We start from the raw sequence: 21407 nt of genomic DNA on the forward strand, positions 1-21407 counted from the left end.
CCATAGACTAATTAGAAAGACGAAAACCCCAAACTAGCCTGTGGTACTTCTCGATACGCAAAAAGTATCGCGGGAAGGTATCAATCCCAATCCCTAGAGCGACCTTCACAGAACTTCTTCACAGTCTGTTTCAGTGTTCCATTGAAACGCTCCACCAAACCATTGCACTGTGGGTGATACGGTGTAATTGTCAGGTGTCTAATGGACAGTAATATGTTTACCTCTTCTATCACCTGGCTCACAAACTGCGTCCCTTGGTCAGTTAGTATCTCCCCAGGGACACCAACTCTCGACCAAACTCCTAACAAGGCCCCAGCCACATTGACGAGTCAATGTTTTTCAAGGCCATGGCCTCCGGGTACCGGGTGGCGTAATCGACTATTGTTGCTATATAACGATTACTGCTTTCTGCCGCCCGACTTTATCTGACCTACTAGGTCCATCGCCACCTTCGAGGAAGGTTCGCCAATCAGTGGGTTAGTTTCTATTGGCACTGGGCGATGGGAGGTCTTAGATGCCACCCGTTGCCACTTGTCACACGACAAACAAAACCTCCGGACATCCCCGTACACACCTGGCCAGTAGAACGTCCTCACCAACCTATCTATGGTCTTCGCCACCCCCATGTGTCTTCCAAGTAGACCATCACGTGCCAGCCTAAACACTTCTACTCGCTTCGTTATGGGTACACCAACATGTTCAAACGTAGCGGTCCATACCGCGTTTCGTCGCGAACTTCACCTCGCCCTCTAGCAATTTCCATATGGACCCATCTGCTGCGTACCTGCGTACCTTGTTGAGATAAAAAAAAAGTTCCTCTTAAATTTTCCTCAACTCGCCAGGTAGCAAATTGTCTATATGCGAAGTCGCGGGTCTTAGTGGCTTTGAACCTGACTTCCGCTTCATAACCCGCGTCGTAACGTACCCCACGTGTACAGGTACGCGTCATAGGGTTAGTCTGTGGCAATACATACATACACCCTAAATATTACCTCATGAGACATTCCCGACAAACACGCTGCTTGAATTCGTCCCTTTACGTACGGCGAATTAAGATCAATATTAACGATCGAGAGAGAATTTTTCGTTCGGTTGGCAAACTGGACTTCAACCGTATCACCTGTGTAATCTCCATGCTTGACATATCTACTATCTACCAAGGCTGGATAACTACAGCCGGTATCAAATAGGACGGATGCCATTTCATCATTAACCGTAGCTACCGCTGTATTAGTCAACTCCCCTGTTTTCTGTTTCTTAACATTATTCGGAGTTACCGTATCACCTGTGTAATCTCCATGCTTGACATATCTACTATCTACCAAGGCTGGATAACTACAGCCGGTATCAAATAGCACGGATGCCATTTCATCATTAACCGTAGCTACCGCTGTGTTAGTCAACTCCCCTGTTTTCTGTTTCTTAACATTATTCGGAGTTACCGAATTAATCGTTGTCGGTCGATACTTCTTACAGTCCTTAACGACATGGCCTGGTCTGTTGCAGCCGTAACACACCAGCTCACCTTTCGTCTCCGTGGTATCCTTTTCTGCCCCCTGAGTCTTCCCCGGCCCACGGAAATGCTCTCGGCTGCGATTTCTGGCCCCTGGCCTCCCACCACTCAGGCCATTCCGTCTTTGGGGTATCTCCTCAGTGGTCTTTTTAAGCTAGCCGATGCCAGGTCGGTCCCTGCCACCCTAGGTGGTTGGACGCGAGTGCGCGCTCTCATAGCGCTCGACCATCCGGCTTATATCATCCAAGGTTGAGAATTCACGGTCCGCTAAGAACACTATTAAGTCTTTACTGTATGTACTTAAGACGTGCTCTTTCTAAATTTCTGCGCGTATGCCTTCGTACGTTAGCGCGGTACCAGTATTTTCCTCCATTTATCAAAAATTACGCGTACGCGGCTATGAAATTGTCTAATTCTATTTAATATCGTTCAGTCTTTTGTTCGTTCATTCTTTAAACTGTCTAAATTTTCGATTGGAATACATTTGCTAATTAAGACGTTAAACTACATTTCAACTTATAGCAATGCTTTCGAAAGTCTAGCATCTATAGCACTTGCGAATATTTTATACTTTCTTCTTACTGTGTTTTCAATCTATCTTTTCTAAACATTTCCAATCATGTTGGTGCAGGTCATTTTTTTTAGTTTTTGTTCGGAATAGCTATTCTCTATTCCTGTTAGTTCCGTCAGTTAACTGAAACTGTTTATTCTTTGAAATATCTAAACTAACAATTCTTTGTCTATTTGTTTTTTTTTTCTCTTCCAATTCTGCGCTATTCAAATACTGAAAAAATGGTTAAGTGTGGAGATCCTTTTATAAAGATTTTAAAACGCATAAGGGTATTAATGATTCCAATAGATATTACGGAAGATATTCACTCACTACACTATGTTTAAACTAGATTTGGGTGAAATTTTTTTTGTTGTATAGCACGATAAGATCCATTTCTATTACTATGTCGCTAGGAAACAAATATATATATATATATATATATATATATATATATATATATATATATATATATATATATATATATATATATATATATATATATATATATATATATATATATATATATATATATATATATATATATATTCAACACCAACAACATACTTGTAAACCTATTTTAAATAGGTTAAATACTATTGAGATGTGGCCAGCCATAATGTCTTCATCTAAGCCGTAACCTTTCTGCTTTATAGCTCCATTACCGTTTTTTTTCAGTGTATATGAGTACGGAGACTGTCTAACAGACAATAGGTATTATACCTCTGCACCTAAAAGACCAATTAAATACTAATTTTGATTCAGTATAGATATTCCTCAAATATTGCTCATTAATTATGTAGAAGATAATATTTATATATCCAGCCTGTTGTCTCATCTTTATCTGCAAGAGGATTAATCATATCATCTGGTAACTGCATCAGAAAATACAACTTTAAAGGTCCACGCCTTTCTTGATTGCCAGTAACATTATTTTTTTCATAACCTTTTAATTATCCGTTGTTGGGTCAATGTAAGTCATCATCTAATAATTTTTATTTTCCCTACTTAGTATTTCTCCAGTCTTAGTTTGGTTGAATATTAAAATCGTAACGTATTACATGAAATCGTCTGATATATATTTTCATTATTAACAGAATTAAATGCCCGGTAACCTCACAAAGGTAAAATACTATCAGGTAACAGTTTTCCTATTAGAACGTCAACATGAAACCGTAAAGAGATTTTACTAATTCTAGCGTTATTTATTATGCTTTTTACCAATAGGATATCTTTCAACCACAGTTGCCATCAGTGCCATCCTGTGTAATTGATTATGCTAGAATATCATATCGCACAGTTCTCTGTATCTGTTCATAGATTCGTCAGTGTCAAAATTTATAGTGTAATTATAAAAGCTACTAATGGTTTGTGAGTCCTAATTTATTCTGTCTTTTCCATTATAAAATGCCTTGCCAATATTGAGATCAACGATACTGTCAAATACAACAGCTGGGCATGGTTAAGATGCAGTGTTCATCCATTTTTTAATCACAATCTATTTCAAGAGCTGTAACTGGTCTCACATATTGTAGCTGGTAACTGAACGGCAGGTTTTCTTGTTCCTACTGTAAAGGTTTTTCTTAGCACCGGCTTCAAAATCTTGCGAAAGCTCGCTAATATAATATTTTCCATAGACGTAAGCATTAAATATTGTTGTTTTTTCTCATTCCATTACATAAGACATCGTCATTTTCAGCAAATATTTTATTTAAATTCTTATCTGGACCAGCATTTGGTGCATTATATTAATATGAAATTAAATTCGAATTTTATAGGTGTTGTCGTTGACATATTAAACAAAATATGAAACTGATTTCTTTCTTGTGCACATGCATTCAGCCACTATTTACTGTTTGCTTCCCACATTTACATGTAATACTTAATTTTTTGCTTTATAATATGTCTATTACCTCCAATGTAATACCTGTTTAATCTGGTTTCTTTAGCAAAATCTTTGCATCACTTGAATCTTGTATTTTCTTTTTCTTGTTTGATCCAATCATTGTGCATCTTGCATGATTGTCCAGTTTATTTATTTAGCTTTGTTGTAACTATTACTACATGTAAAATGAAACTTCTCTGATACCTGTATCTTCAAAATCTTTATAAGGGTATTGATGATTCCAATAGATATTACACACGGTGAATGATGTACTGATTTTATGTCATCCAGATGGTGCCAAATATCCAGCCCCGATAAACAGATTTTGGTTTATTTTTCGGTAATTCTTTGTGTTTTTAAAAAAATATATATTACAATTGGGCGAGGTAAAACTTTTTCCAGGAAAAATGGATAGTTGATGAAGTATTCTTGTGATCCGCTGAGCATTCTTTGCATGACATTTTACGGATAACTGAATGTCCTCCTGATTCTAGTTTAGACCGATCCAGTAGCCTAAGAAAACCTACCTGGGGCGCGGGTGGGGAGGTCGCGGGTTCGAACCTTGGCCGAGTCATCCCTAAGATTTATATAAATGGTACAAACAGCTGCCTCGTTTGGCACTCAGCAATAAGAGGTTAGTTTCGGATTGGTCGGCCTGGTGTCAGAATAATGTCTGCGGCATGGTGCCCCAGTGCAAGAGATCACTATAAACTACCACACTGCAGAGATCGAAGCGATATGATTGAACAATTATTAAAACGAAGTTAAAAATCTGAATCACACGCACACATACACACACTAACAACGTTTATCTATTTTATTACACGATCTATTGTTTAACATCTCGTAGACCTGATTGCAATCTTTTACATCGAAATTGCTTCTCGATTTCTTTTCAAAAATGTGAAGAAGAAAAACACAGCTTCTTACACTTAAATGATATCTCTTTTTATTTCTGTAATGGTACGTGTTACCAAGCTAGGGCACATTATATAAGCTCATTATCATTTAGAAATGTTTTCGTACTATGTCATACTACTTTCCGTGCACTCTTCTTTAGTCGGATCTAATGCTTGTAAATTTATTACACTGTGTCATCTTCTTTCCGGTGTTACTGTTTATACGCGACTGGATTTACTGAAATGTCGTAGCTGATTTTTAATATTTTTTCGGTAAAGATAGAAAGATTGCCATTTTCAAGAATCGTTTAGTATTTCGAAATTTTAATTCGTTCATTGATATTTAATTTAGGCGTTCCAACTGTATCATTTCTTAGATGGCCGAATAAATAGATCTATACTTTTAATCTCTTTTTGCTTTGCTTGCTTCAACTACAGTCATAGTTATTAATGTGTGTTGAGTTTTATTATATCTTTCAATTCAACCTTTCCAAGCTTAAGTATCCAGAGTTCACTTAGGCGAAAGCTCGTACCATCCATTTGATCAGAAACTTGGGGTGGTCAGAACTCTACATCAAAGAGCCAAATTCGTTACATCTGACCCAAACGATTTAAAATAAGAACTAGACCATGTCAATGCTGCCCTCAAGAGGTCTCATTATCCGGAATGGCGATTAGGAAAGTTTCAAACAGGCGCGACGCTAATCCTAATGACAATACCGGGGAAAACAGACCAACTGGGAAAACTGTTTCGAAAAGTAACATCATCCTAACATATGCAAAAGGGACTTCCGAATGCCTGAAGCGCGTTTCCCAACGACACAAAATTAATGTATATTTCAAACCGTATCGGACCCTAAAACAGATCTTAGTTCGCCATAAGGAGAAGTCTGATAAGAGAGATATGTGTGGACCTATCTATAACATTAAGTATGAAGAACATGGTGAAAGTCGGTGCCATCACGACTATATTGGGGAAACGGAAAGGACATTGAAAGTGAGATTTCATGAACATAGAAGACCACATTCAAGCTCGTCTGAAGTATCATGGCACATCCACAATGTTTGCCCTGGCCATACTATAACCTGGAACTCCTAGATCGAGAACAAGCCTGGTTTTCGAGTTCTTAAAGAATCGATTTACATCCGTGCGCACAAGCCGATGCTGAACAGGGACGGGGACCGTTAAAACCTGCCGCATATCTGGGACAATCTGTTAACATCGCTCACCATTCTACTGAGCGATGTTAGCAGTCAGTAGAGATTAAATCAGTCTGCTGATGAAGTCCTTAGCGAGAGGACGAAAGCTTGAAAATTTAAAAACACTGCCAAATATCTCCAGAGTTCAGTTAAAGCTTATAAGTGCAGATGAGTTTTTGTCTGAGTAAATTAAAAAGTAATATTTTTTCTTTCTAATAAATCCTTAAATTTACTGCTGCGCAATTCTTTTTAATCATCCAGTCGTTGCTATCCAGGCTATCGCTCTTTGAAGATTTATTTCAAAAGAATCGTATATGTCCTTTCCCTTCTCCGGACCAAGTGTATCTTGCGAAGTCTATATATATATATATATATATATATATATATATATATATATATATATATATATATATATATATATATATATATATATATATATATATATATATATATATATATATCGTTGTATTGTGTGTATGTTTACAGGAAAGCAAAACCTGCATGCCACTGATCATCCACGTTACTTGCATAGACCTCTATTAGGAACATCTCTTTCTGGATTGCTTCATAATGTGTAGGTCGATTGTTCGGTTAACCATTCTTTTATTTCTGCATATTTTACTTTCCTTTTGTCCAGTAAGATTTGTTATGATAATTGACTGATGTTTGTACATGCAATCTAAATTATATGATCGTAGTAAAAATAGTTGTGATGTTTTTTCTTGCCAGTGTTTTCGACAGAGTTATATTATTTAAAATGCATAATACATCCGGAGACTATTTTGTTCCTGATAAAGTGTATTGTGGTGTTACGAACACTCTAACAAAACATCCATGTGAAACTGATGCTTTCGTTTTCCACAGTTTATAACGTTTCTTCTATCCTTTCAAACGTGTGAAAGACTAAAATGTTTTGCGGAATTTGGCTAATCGAATAGCTGGCTCCACTACATTTAAGTCATATAATCTGTCTCAATGGACCGTTTTAAAACGAACTCTGCTCTCGTTAAATTCTATTTCTGTTTTGTCGAATCTTTGTAGATTGGACATTGTTCAAATTTATTAGAACTTCAATTTGTGCTGTACATTTAGCCAAATGTAAATTAGTGTATTTACCAACATCAAATACATAATTTATTCATTTGCCATACTATTCAATTTAACCTGATTGCTATTAGGATTGATCATACTTATCTAAATTATATCATCATTAAATGTAATATGTAAATCTTCATATTTGCTTAAAATATTGTATGATCTATCTTTGGATGCTTGAATCTGACAAAAATATTTTGCTTCTTTTGTATATTATTTTATAACACAACTAACTTTGGCGACAGCATTATCCCACCCAAATACATACACATAAATGTTGCCCATTGATACCGAGGCTAATGCTATTGTGTTAAACTGACGCAACATTAATATCCCCGCTCTAAAAACCGTGGAAATGATCACAGTGTAGCTTTACATCAATATTTATGCTGAATAAATATAATAATAATTTTAAAAAATCAATTCATTTTGTGTTTGTTGCTATTGCTCTCCGCTCAGTGCCGATCAGTTATATTAGAGTAGACGGGTTCGACCAGTGTATTCTTACTAAAATAACAATTCAGTAGTAAACAAGTGTGCTAGTTAACATTATGTATTAAATAGTGGACTCACCAGCTGTGCTGGAATAGTCAGATTTCTGAGACAAATAAGAACTTATCAGAGTGATATTTTACTTTTAATTTCTTGTGCACAGGAGAATGCTATGCAGAACAGATTGTTCTAATTCTAAGTTGTACATCTTTTTTTAGCACAGTCGACCCACTAGCCACAGCTTTATACCCAGATCTGCTGTAATAATGCCTCCAAATTCAGGATGTACACAGTTCCTACTAGTGGCCTGGAAAGCATAAAACTTCCGAGATTGAGTTTGAGCTTAAGATTTGTAGTCAGCCAACCAATGAGAACGTTACACTAGAAACGTCATTTTTATTGGCTGAAAATGAAAACTGAATCTCAGAGTCATACTCGGAATTTTATGATTACCGAGCCTAGTGACTTCCAGCAAATAGTACAGACCCTGATCTATTGATGCAATATAGGCTTGTGCTATTTTTACTTGTTTTATACGGACAAATACGGCGCTTGTTGGCTTTAGATGACGGACAAATATGGCGCTTATTGGCTTTTGATGACGGACAAATATGGCGCTTGCTGGATATTGATTATATGGTAAATGCCTAGTATAAATAATAATAAGTGAAAGGGAAATGAACCTAAATCATGCGAGTAACGTATGATCCAAAATTTTGTTTTTAAATCAGAATCGGAACTATTGAAAACAAAATCATTGCAGCTGAATATAGAATGCAGAATGTGATTGCACCAACATAAATATGGGATGATAATAATCAGTGCCGGCCTTAGACCGATTGGACCGATTTGACACAATCGGGCTCCGTGCTCACAGGGGCCACTCGATTTAGTAATTTTTAAAAATATATCTACAGAGAGAAAGTAATTTTAAAGCGATGCAAGAAAATTTAAAGCTAAGTATTATATAAAACTTGACTGCAATTTATTTCCGAATGCCGTGCGCACAGGGGGCCCCGCGCATAAATCCAGGGGTCCCGCCAGACTGATCCAAATTGGGCCTTACGTTTGCTAAGGCCGTACCTGATTATAATCGCAGTAAGTTTTTGCTTACACGTTGACGATGGGTGATGGATTTATATAACAGCTTTCCGGACTCTTATTATCATGATATTTTCATTAACACCTAATGAATGACAGCAACAAATGGTGCAAGGCAACTATGTGTTTGTATTGATACCCCCTGTGGACGTCTAGAAACGTGACCATTTGTAGTTTTATTACTTTAACATGCGTCAAAGAGAAAGTCGAATCATTCCACCGAATATTTTGTATGTTTATGGAACCATTGCGTGATCAATACAAACTCAAACAAAGAAAATGAGATTTCGCTAAATTAAATTAGACATTCTTTGGTCGAAAATGCAAATTTCATTATGGGCACGAAACGATCAGTTGGACATACCTGAATCAAATGTTGAATACTACCATGAAAGTGGTACCTGATTTTATATTTGTTAGGCAATACTATGCAGACCCTAGCCTCAGAGAAAACATACTAAGTTCCCGCACAAGAACCAAAACATGTGTTGTGTTTTCTGCAAAGCAGATGTGATACTCATCGCAGCGTTCAGATCCGTTGTTATACAGACTATGCCGAAAACAGTCGAGACAGTCCTGCAAAACTTTCGTCTCAGTAGTATTCTGTCCTTTCGAGAGTATTACTTTGTTATATGTGCAAATGTATAACGTCAAAAGAAGGTTTATGGACGACCCACCTTATCTTGAGGAAATGAGACGTACTACGTAGGTCCTAATCGGTAATTTTATTGGATTGCCACACAAATACAATGCACACAACAGTCTTTTCAAGTGCACTGATGCTGACCCCCCACCCACCTCCAGGTGGCTGAATCATCTAATTCGGTCACCTTTACAGATCTCTGACATCTTGCCTCTGTCCGCGTGGGTTCGAGTCGTAGGGCTCGGCCAACATCGGTTTGTCAGAAAGCTTGCCATTAGCTTTTCCGTGTATAGGTGGTTCTTGCTTGGGTTTACCCGGGTTCTTCCTCCATCACATGTACTGGCCACCACGTAGAGCCTATCATCTACTGAAAAATCGCGTTAAACCCACACTAACAACAAGTACACTGGTTCGAGCTAGGGACCGGGTGTATAAAAGACTGATTAAGAAATATACAACAAGCTGACTAAAAGCGGTGCAAAACTCGTTTTTAACTAACTAAAATCTTATTCAGCTTTGTCAATGGCAAACACAAAACAGAGACAAGACAAACAGCAAACACAATACAGACAAAACAAATAGCAAACAAAGCAGACAAGACAAACAGCAAACACAAAACAGACAAGACAAACAGCAAACACAAAACAGAGACAAGACAAACAGCAAACACAAAACAGACAAGACAAACAGCAAACACAAAACAGACAAGACAAACAGCAAACACAAATGAAAGTGTTGAAATTAAAAACGTCTACATGACTATGTCTGATGGAAGTATTGTTTAACAATGTTCGATGTAACGCCTAATAAATAATGGCTACCCAGCTGGTAATGGCCTACAAAAAGAGGAAAAAATAGCACCATCTCTTTTATCATCAATAGTAAAGTGAAATCGCTTAAGTTCATATGGTTACTTTGTGAATGTGCCCGATTTTAACTGGCACACTTGATTCTTCTTAGTATTGGTTTGTTTATTAACTCTTATTTGATTATTTTCATATGCATTTGTTTATCTTATCTGCTTTACTTTAAATTTTAATTTTATTTATCTTGCATGTCAGCTTGTTGAGGCCTACATAAAGTTAGTACGACATGATTTCAGTTGATTGTTCTCACACTATTATGTTTAATCACTTAGAAAAATAAATCGTAGAATTGTGCTCTTTATCAAACACACACACACACACACACACGCGCGCGCGCGCGCGCGCACTTTAAGTGCATTTATTTACTCGTTGCTGGCCTTCTAGTCAATGCATGATACCGGTATGTTTGTTTCTTATACGTCGGGGGGGGGGGGGGGGGGGGGGCTAGAACGATAGACTTGAATATAATTGTGTAGAGAGGAGGGTGATCTTGCTGATTTCAATATTACATGCTTGAACTGAGCACAGATGTCAATCATTTCCAAATCTCATCTATTATGCCATAAAATTAACTGGCCATGTGTTTAACCGCAGCATTAATAAACAAATACTTCTTGAGACATTCATCTACCAATAATGGTTATAAATCCATATGTCGTTAGGAAAACTTTCCTTTTAATTCAAAATTCGTGAATCAAAGTTTCATTTTAATCTGCATATAAAGTCTCGTGCAAGTCGAGAGTGTCTCGTTATGAAACATAAAGTCCCGTGCAAATCGACTGTCCGATTACAGGAACCTAATGAAATCTCGCGCAAGTCGAAACTGTCCGATTACATGAACAAAATAAAGTCTCGTGCAAATCGAGAGTGTCTGATTACATGAAATTAATAAATAAAGCTTAGTAGCAAAGCCGAAGTCTGCGAATTCGTTTTTTTTTAAATGATGCTTTCAAACTTCAAATGATATCGTATGCAATGAATTTAAGGCCAAATTTTGCACTACTATGATTCCTCCACTTTACGGGCCATGAACTTATGATTTTTGTTATTTATGACAATCGCTTGTCAATTAATTTCCTTGTCATTGGTACACATGCATTCTTGTATCGAATAAAATTGGATCCGGTCGTCACACGCTGGTTGTGGAACATTTCAAGCCTTTAATGATGAAACACGGACTGACCCAACCCCCACATTTCACCATTAGAGATCCCCATGATATGAGCGTTCTTAAAATATTCACACAATTTATTAAATTGCTCCCGTGATCTTGGAATAAGTTAGACGTCCGGCAACGCATTCTTAATTACATCTCTTGCTTTTTAATCTACATTAAACCAATTCAGAAGTAAGTAGATAGCTATTCTGACATAAATGAAAAATTACCTTGTCGCAGGGGAAATTAAATTAATAGATTTTGGGAATTTATCAAAGCTGATAACCCATGCGTAGTGCTTTTGGTCACGATTCCAACAGTTCTGGCATTGTTTAATTAGCGAACATACGTCACATGTAATTACACAAAATTTAACTACTTCATTGGCATTTCCGACTCCATCAAGTAATAGAAACCCCTCCTTCACAAAGTTTTGATGTCATATAAGTTATAACAGAAACAGCAAATATAAAAGAAAAAAGACAATTTTAAACAATTTCATAAATTATTCCTGAACACACGTACAGACCCTATTTTGTTATGTAATGGAATTTTTTTAAATAAAAATTGTTTAAAAAAATTTCATAGTACCAATTCCGCTTTTATTTCTACAGAGATATTTTGATAGGTATAAAGATATTTGAATAATATCATTGTATTTGCTGCTTCTTGTGTCACACTCTCTTAGATAGTTGCTATTAAAAACAATTATACCTCACAGTTGATATATAACGGGGTGCGGTTAAAAAACCCAGGAAAATTGAAAGTATACTTCAAGTTATACCCAAGGCTTATAAAAATAGTATTTGCAGCTCTTTTTCTTGGTCGCTTGGAGTGCTAAACATCTATATATATATATATATATATATATATATATATATATATATATATATATATATATATATATATATATATATATATATATATATATATATATAAGGCATAAGAAATTAAAACATGTCACAACTAATTTCAACGCCTAGAAGTGGACACTTAATTGACACTTTGCACCTGATCATCTGCAACAAAAATATTGAAATGTTGTCTGGTCTAATTAGCCGTAATATAAAAGATGCCCCATGTTTAATGTGAATTTTTAGTGGCTTTACAAATGCTAATTTGTAATATGGTATTCATGGTAACCCTGCAAAAACAAAAAAAAAATTAGTACACTTTCTAACTTGACTATACAGATGCAATCAGAGAACATCAAAAAGAAAACAGAAAGTAATAATACCGTAAATATATATACAAAGAGTAAAAATGCTTTTTATTGCCAATTTCGGACAACATAAGAGTATTAGATATTACAGTGATACAGGATAAGAAATAATTACCTTCTCTACCGGCATTAGTATGGAAACAAAATAACGAGAATATATATATATATATATATATATATATATATATATATATATATATATATATATATATATATATATATATATATATATATATATATATATATATATAAACAGTACTGTGTAATTTATTTGACAAGATGATGATAACAAGATGATAACAGTTGGCTCAGTTTGAGTGGAGCAAACTACTTTTGTCATATGACTGAACATCGAATGAAATTTGATAATACTTATTTCCTCTTCCTTCAATCACAGTCACAACTATATTTAGGCTTCACGGGCCTTCACCACAGGTTTCCCTTTTCAGTCTCATAAGTGCAACTAGTTTCAGACCCGAATATAGGCTAATCACTCAAGGATATGGTTTCCTCTTTTAGATAAATATCCGTCATTTTTCCAAATGGTGATATGATCATGCCAGATGATAAAATACACACACACACTAACACATACACACGCACACACATAGGATTCTTCTGATCATATACCTATATGATTATCATAGTGATTATTTGTGTTTTAAAGGTTATTATAGTGTGTATATGGCTATATCAGTCTGATTAAAATCAGATTTCCATCGTCCTACGCGAAGATCTGCTTAGGGGTCATGTTCTGGAAATTTTTATGTTAGCAAATGGAAATGATACTTTCAAAATCTAAAAATGAATCATTTCGTTTGGCACATATTTATGCTCTTCAGTCACACTGCTCAGTCTCCCAAACGCAAAGATATAAGACTTCATTTAATTGGCCGATGAAACTTGAGATTATGACAGTCCAATCAGATTGGTTTGTATGTGTGTATATGTGTATAAGTGTATGAACAAGTAACTGCATTGATGTTTTTCAATAGAAAATTGTTTACATCGTGCAATTGTCCATAATATATAAATTACATAAGCATATAATTAACAGGCTGGGAATTAACTATTTTATGCCATATATAATTTGTTGCTAGTTATAGTTCTAAATTGTCTAACATGGTAAATACAACCAGTAAGAGTTTTATTTACGTGACCAGTATTCATAATCATGCATGCAACAGTGTCAACCAAAGAGTAAAAATGCTTTTTATTGCCAATTTCGGACAACATAAAAGTGTCTACCGCCAAAACAAAGTTCTATATAGGAAATCCCTAAATTTCACCCGGGGGATATTTAATCACTTGCACGTGAAATGTAGGTCCTTGTGATCTACATGTGCTGGTAGTGAGAAATATTTCAGATGTTGACATCCACGCATAGATACAAACAGATGCTAAAATCAACGTACACACAACCGTTTCCGCTTGACCCAGACCCCAGACTTTAGACGCCACTCCAGACTTGACTCCTAGACTCCACTCTGTATTTTTGCACTGTGCTTGAGTGTGGTACGAGGATATGCAAAACCCGTAAAAGCTGTTAAAACCAAGGCAGTAGGTGAAGTTTCTCCACAAATAGTCCAATCCTGGTTATCAGAAAGGGTGAGTACTGGAATTGTATGCCCCCTTATTGAATAGTTTTTTCTACACTTTTAATCTCTTTGGCAGCTTTCTGTCTGAACTTCCTAAACAAAGTCACAACCAATTAGTGCGAATATGAACGTTGGGATGAACGGGGAGTTGGAGACATTTTGGCTCTTTAGAAACGGTTCAAGTTCGTTTTCCTTGTGCCTTCATGGGTCATAAGTCGAAACATTTGTCTGGAGGGAGGAATAAGCATGGGATGTGTTAAACTTGGTTGACGCCGTTGGCATTCGTTATCCCTGAAGGCAAAGAGATGTTTCTATATAGTGTTAACTGATTAATCAACTTCAAACGCCGTATCGATTACTATCACGACAGTAGCATCGTCAGATAAATGAGATATGAAAAATATCATCGAAGATATATGCCAGAATAATAGCTAATGTAATCGAGGAGTCCTGTCCTGTTTTCCCACGAAACCCAGGATATTTCTTCGGAAGTCCTGAATCACCTCAAAAGGATTTTGTCCACTCGGGCCTTAACCAATCACTTTTATAAGACAGTATCAAGTCTCAAGTGATACAGTATTACTGAATTTGGTGGTCTGATTATTCGCAAGAGTTTTGTTGTCTGAATAATAATAATAATAATAATAATAATAATAATAATTATTATTATTATTATTATTATTATTATTATTATTATTGTAACGTCGCCCTCTTATTAAGAGGGGTGGTTAATTGATTTTGGCTGACGTTATCCAGAGAATGACCTCCTTCGATATTATAGCCCGGCGGGAGTGAAAGAAGAATGGAATTTCAACAAAAAATTGAACGAGAATACTGGGAAGAAATAAACAATACGAGCCCCTTTTTGACAAGAAAATAACACATTTAATCAGAACAAATTAAAACGGCAATTCCGCTTCAAGTTAGATTATCTAAGTAGAATTTAACTGGTGTGTCCAATTTTGGATTTATTACATCATCATAACGAGAGGTGAAAAGAGCATTGCGTCCACGATCGATTGTATCACCTTTGTTTACTTGACCGTATATCAACGCTTCCTAGTTCATCCTTCCTAAACTCTAGGTTCTGCCCCTTCATGGACTTCCTGGTTCTTTATTCTCGTCTCGTCTTCCTTTCAGAAACTGTTCCTTGTCGCTGTTTCTTTCAGGAATTGTGCGTCCTAGCACTAAAATGCTTTCTTTTTACACGACGACCACCTGGTCCCTTCCTTGTTTCACGAGGAAAGCACTAACCACTTTTATACTTTCACCGTAGTCGAGACTAAGTTTCCTCTTCTAGGAAATGTTCAGACTAAAGAATTTCGACTAGGGTCGTCACTTTAAAGTCAGATTGCTCTAAAGTGTACGCCCTTATTTATTCTACCCAATCGTTGGCCGTGATCCATAATCTTTCTCAAAGAAATGATTCCTTTCATCAGATTTAGACAGCTCAGAATCTGTGTACGACAGTGCGTGACAATTTCCCTTTGAAAATATGATAAGTGGACATAGGTTCCTAACAAGCGGTATGGGTTGGTAGCTCAAATGTTTATTTTCTAAGGATCGTGTTAAGATACCCCGGTCAATTTTACTGCGTCGGAATTCTGTTCCTTTGAAGTTTACATTGACATGGGGGGGGGGGGAGGGGGATTAACGAAGAAAGGTCGAAGTGCCTGTTCACAAAGACTTTCTGGTTTAAATGAGATAAGACTTTAATTGCTCAATGCATTTAACTTTAAAATTTTCTGTAATTCAAATTTCGACACTTCACAATTTTCGTCATAGTCGTCGTCGTTGTTGTTGTCGCTGTTGCTGCTGTTGTAAGAAACCTTGGGTATTAAGCTATTTTGCATTTACATCTCCGTTTATAGGTGTTTTTTTTTTAGATCACAGCGATTATTTGTTTGATTGTTGGTGTTGGGAAGATATTTCTCAAACCGAATAATTAGCCATTTACAAATAGCGGAAGTCATTATAGATAGATCTCTAATGTGATGTACGTAATACCTATTTTACACTATTAGTCAAGGGCGGACTAAGGACAGGTCTTCTATGGCTTTGTCCTATGTCACTATTATTATTTTTGTTCTCGAAATTGCAAGTTTTAAAATTCCAAACACAATCAAAATGTGATGCAAAATGTATTATAATTTTATCTTTGCTAATCCCATTAAACTCAGCAAGTAGTGTCTGACGAGATGTGCGGATTTCTATCATAAAACAATATTATTTTATTATTGTCGCTGTATCGTTGTTTACACAAACGGATGGTGGAATTAATATAACGGGGTGTAGATGTGCTTTATTCGTTTCTGTTATTGATTACTGCAGAAAAAGGATCGGTTGTTTGATGCTTAGCGTGCTGTACTCGCGACCAAAAGGGTGCGGGTTAGCGTGATGTACTCGCGATCGAAAGGTGCGGATTAGAATTCTACTATCGGATTAGTTGGCTACGGTGAAATGTCAGCGCAGCGCTTGGCTAGTTATGAGGTAAAAAAAAAAAAAGAAGCCAGTTCTGACAAAAATGAATACACGTTGTCTTTAATTTAGACTTTTGCTTGTTTGTTTTATTAGTTTGGTATGGTGTTTAACAGCACATCAACAGTAGTAAGTCTTTACTGCAAATGAAATTAGAGTGAAAAATTGTGCACAAAGGCTCACCGTGGAGGCCGACTCGGGCTGATCCGTGGATAGGATTTGAACCCACTCCCTTTCAGTCGTAAATCCAGCTAACTAATCAGTTTCTCCTGGCTCAGTTAGTTTCGATGCGTATCTAAAAGGTAAATTTGTAATAGCGGCAAACAAAGTGGTCTTATTGACCTACTAAATTTTCCAATCATTTGATCTACCCTGAATAAATAAAAGTAATAAAAGTAAGCATTAATTTGAGAATGGATTATTGATTACGTTGCATACATGCATCAAATACAGATTACATATTGCGTCCTGTAATTTAAATGACATTGAAACTGGCTGTCGATCTTATTACTGTAGGTTTTTAATATTTTTTTCTACCCTGTATGTGTTTTTGTGTGTGTAATGCAGCTGGGCTAATTTGTCAACGAGTAATTAGGCATTTCTTGCCTTTCCACTTGATTGTTATTGATCTCCTGATTGAGTTTGCCATAACAAGCGGCTATATACCGCTGGAAGGCTAAGGGGCACACTTAATCATTCAAGTTTTCACCCAGATGTCTAATTTTACTCTCCCAGATAGGGGATTCTGTGCCTTGTCAAACTTAGCCTCATCGATAATTTATCAGGATTTGATACGGAGAGAGAGAGAGAGAGAGAGAGAGAGAGAGATCACTGAATTAAATATATTTTTTTACTTATGTCTGGAAACATTTGTAGTCCTGGACCCGACTCCTGACACACAAACTACTTGATGGCTAACATAACCAACCGATTGTAGTTGAGCAATGGAATGAAGGTAACACACACACACACACACACACACACACACACACACACACACACTGCTTCGAGGTTTTAGTCCTTCACATTCATACGGGCCTAGTATAGTTGACTACGAATGTTTCGAAGACGATAACTGTATATCCAACTCATCTTCAGATTCAGTTCAGTCCTCAGTATTTATTGAATTGGGTTAAATAAATATATAAGAAAAAAACAACAGAAACGCCGAAAATTCTGTGCAACTAGTTTCTCATTTAATGTATGCTTCTTCAGGCACAAGATGTTTTTTAAAGAACGGATGAAGTATTTTTATTTTACGATAACAGTTACGTCATTGCGTAACGTCATAAATGATATGCATTCTCAGAACGATTATATATATATATATATATATATATATATATATATATATATATATATATATATATATATATATATATATATATATATATATATATATATATATATATATATATATAGTAAAATAATAAATTAAAATAGACAAAATTGTAATAGATTGTAATATTCTGATTGACAGAGTAAATACTGTAACTTACGATTATTTACAATGGATCGGTTGAAACAAATGAAGTCTTTAAAATCAATTAAATACCAAACAAAACAGAGACATAATTGTAACACTGGACAGTAATGGAACGCACAGGAATATTGTTCTTCATGTTGTACTTTATGGGCCTCTGCGGGCCCTTAGCGTGCTTATGATTAATTTCATTGCGTAGCAAAAGCATCGGTTGTCAGAAATTCTGACGTTGATACGCCGTTTTATCACAATCGGGCTACTGTATATAAGAGCCATCTTTTAATGGGATATTCAATATTAATGTACACACCTCATTTGGACTGAAAACCTATTTAGTACTGTCTGTGATATTTTATTCACATTGAGCAAGCACAAGCAACATAGATTCTACTAATTAGTCATATAAAAAAACTTCGTGCACGCAGATTTGCCGGCGCACTTTTAAAGTAAATAAAGTGGCACTATTTAATCATAATGATACATTTTTCTGATTGACAGCAAAAATACTGTAACTTGAGATTATTTACAATGAATCAATTGAAACAAATGAAGTCTTTCAAATCAATTACATACTAATATCACACATACTAGATGTACCTGGTAGGGATGTGTGCTGGACTGGCATACGACAAACTAAAACTCTAAATGACCAGATGGCTAACATAATCGATAATGTTAAAAGCACAGTCAAATCTGGAAATGACAGAAATATATGTGAAACTTGTGCAAAATGTTAGCCTTCTTAGAAACACTGACTATAAAGTAAACAAGTACGTATTTCACCACACATTCAGATAATAACAAGTTAGATTACGGTATTCTATCACCATTAAGATATTAACTAGTTAGAGTACGGTTTTCCATCACCATTCAGATATCAGTAAGTTAGAGTAGTGTATTATATCACCATTAAGATATTAACTAGTTAGAGTACGGTTTTCCATCACCATTCAGATATTAACGAGTTCGAGTAGTGCATTATATCACCAATAAGATGTTAACTAGCTAGAATACGGTTTTCCATCACCATTCAGATATTAACGAGTTCGAGTAGTGTATTATATCACCATTAAGATATTAACTAGTTAGAGTACGGTTTTCCATCGCCATCCAGATATCAATAAGTTAGAGCACAGTATTATATCACCATTAAGATGTTAACTAGCTAGAATACGGTTTTCCATCACCATTCAGATATTAAAAAGTTAGAATAGTGTATTCCATCGTCATCCAGATATCAACAAGTTAGAGTACGGTATTCCATCACCATTCAGATATTAACAAGTTAGAGTAAGGTATTCCATCACCATCCAGATATTAATAAGTTAGAGTACAGTATTCTATCACCATTAAGATATTAACTAGCTAGAATACGGTTTTCCATTACCATTCAGATATTAACGAGTTCGAGTAGTGTATTATATCACCAATAAGATGTTAACTAGCTAGAATACGGTTTTCCATCACCATTCAGATATTAACAAGTTAGAGTAAGGTATTCCATCACCATCCAGATATTAATAAGTTAGAGTACAGTATTCTATCACCATTAAGATATTAACTAGCTAGAATACGGTTTTCCATCACCATTCAGATATTAACGAGTTCGAGTAGTGTATTATATCACCATTAAGATATTAACTAGTTAGAGTACGGTTTTCCATCACCATTCAGATATTAACGAGTTCGAGTAGTGCATTATATCACCAATAAGATGTTAACTAGCTAGAATACGGTTTTCCATCACCATTCAGATATTAACGAGTTCGAGTAGTGTATTATATCACCATTAAGATATTAACTAGTTAGAGTACGGTATTCCATCGCCATCCAGATATCAATAAGTTAGAGCACAGTATTATATCACCATTAAGATGTTAACAAGCTAGAATACGGTTTTCCATCACCATTCAGATATTAACAAGTTAGAGTAGTGTATTCCATCGTCATCCAGATATCAACAAGTTAGAGTACGATATTCCATCACCATTCAGATATTAACAAGTTAGAGTACGGTATTCCATCACCATCCAGATATTAATAAGTTAGAGTACAGTATTCTATCACCATTAAGATATTAACTAGCTAGAATACGGTTTTCCATTACCATTCAGATATTAACGAGTTAGAGTACGGTATTCCATCACCATCCAGATATTAATAAGTTAGAGTACAGTATTCTATCACCATTAAGATATTAACTAGCTAGAATACGGTTTTCCATTACCATTCAGATATTAACGAGTTAGAGTAGTGTATTCCATCGCCATCCAGATATCAACAAGTTAGAGTACGGTATTCCATCACCATTCAGATATTAACAAGTTAGAGTACGGTATTCCATCACCATCCAGATATTAACGAGTTCGAGTAGTGTATTATATCACCAATAAGATGTTAACTAGCTAGAATACGGTTTTCCATTACCATTCAGATATTAACAAGTTAGAGTACGGTATTCCATCACCATCCAGATATTAATAAGTTAGAGTACAGTATTCTATCACCATTAAGATATTAACTAGCTAGAATACGGTTTTCCATTACCATTCAGATATTAACGAGTTAGAGTACGGTATTCCATCACCATCCAGATATTAATAAGTTAGAGTACAGTATTCTATCACCATTAAGATATTAACTAGCTAGAATACGGTTTTCCATTACCATTCAGATATTAACGAGTTAGAGTAGTGTATTCCATCGCCATCCAGATATCAACAAGTTAGAGTACGGTATTCCATCACCATTCAGATATTAACAAGTTAGAGTACGGTATTCCATCACCATCCAGATATTAACGAGTTCGAGTAGTGTATTATATCACCAATAAGATGTTAACTAGCTAGAATACGGTTTTCCATTACCATTCAGATATTAACAAGTTAGAGTAGTGTATTCCATCGCCATCCAGATATTAACAAGTCAGACATTCAAAAAGGAAATAGTTTAAAATAAATCATGTCACACCTCTTGAAAAAAAAATAACAAGCCACGATGGAGCTCTAGTTATCGAAATAGTTTCGCATCCTGAAGGAGTTCTAAGTGCCAAACGAGTTCAATATTTAGGGACAAAGCACATATAACTTGGACGGAAAGGATTAAGAAATTTGTGCAGAGAAATCATCTTACACCATCGGAGGTGTACCATTTATTACGTGCATATATACCAACAATGCAAAAAAAAAACCCCAGCTCATATTATACTCATGCAAATATCATACTC

Source organism: Sinohyriopsis cumingii, chromosome 16 (assembly GCF_028554795.1).
Source record: "Sinohyriopsis cumingii isolate HCF-2022 chromosome 16, ASM2855479v2, whole genome shotgun sequence".
NCBI classification, from domain to species: Eukaryota; Metazoa; Mollusca; class Bivalvia; order Unionida; family Unionidae; genus Sinohyriopsis; species Sinohyriopsis cumingii.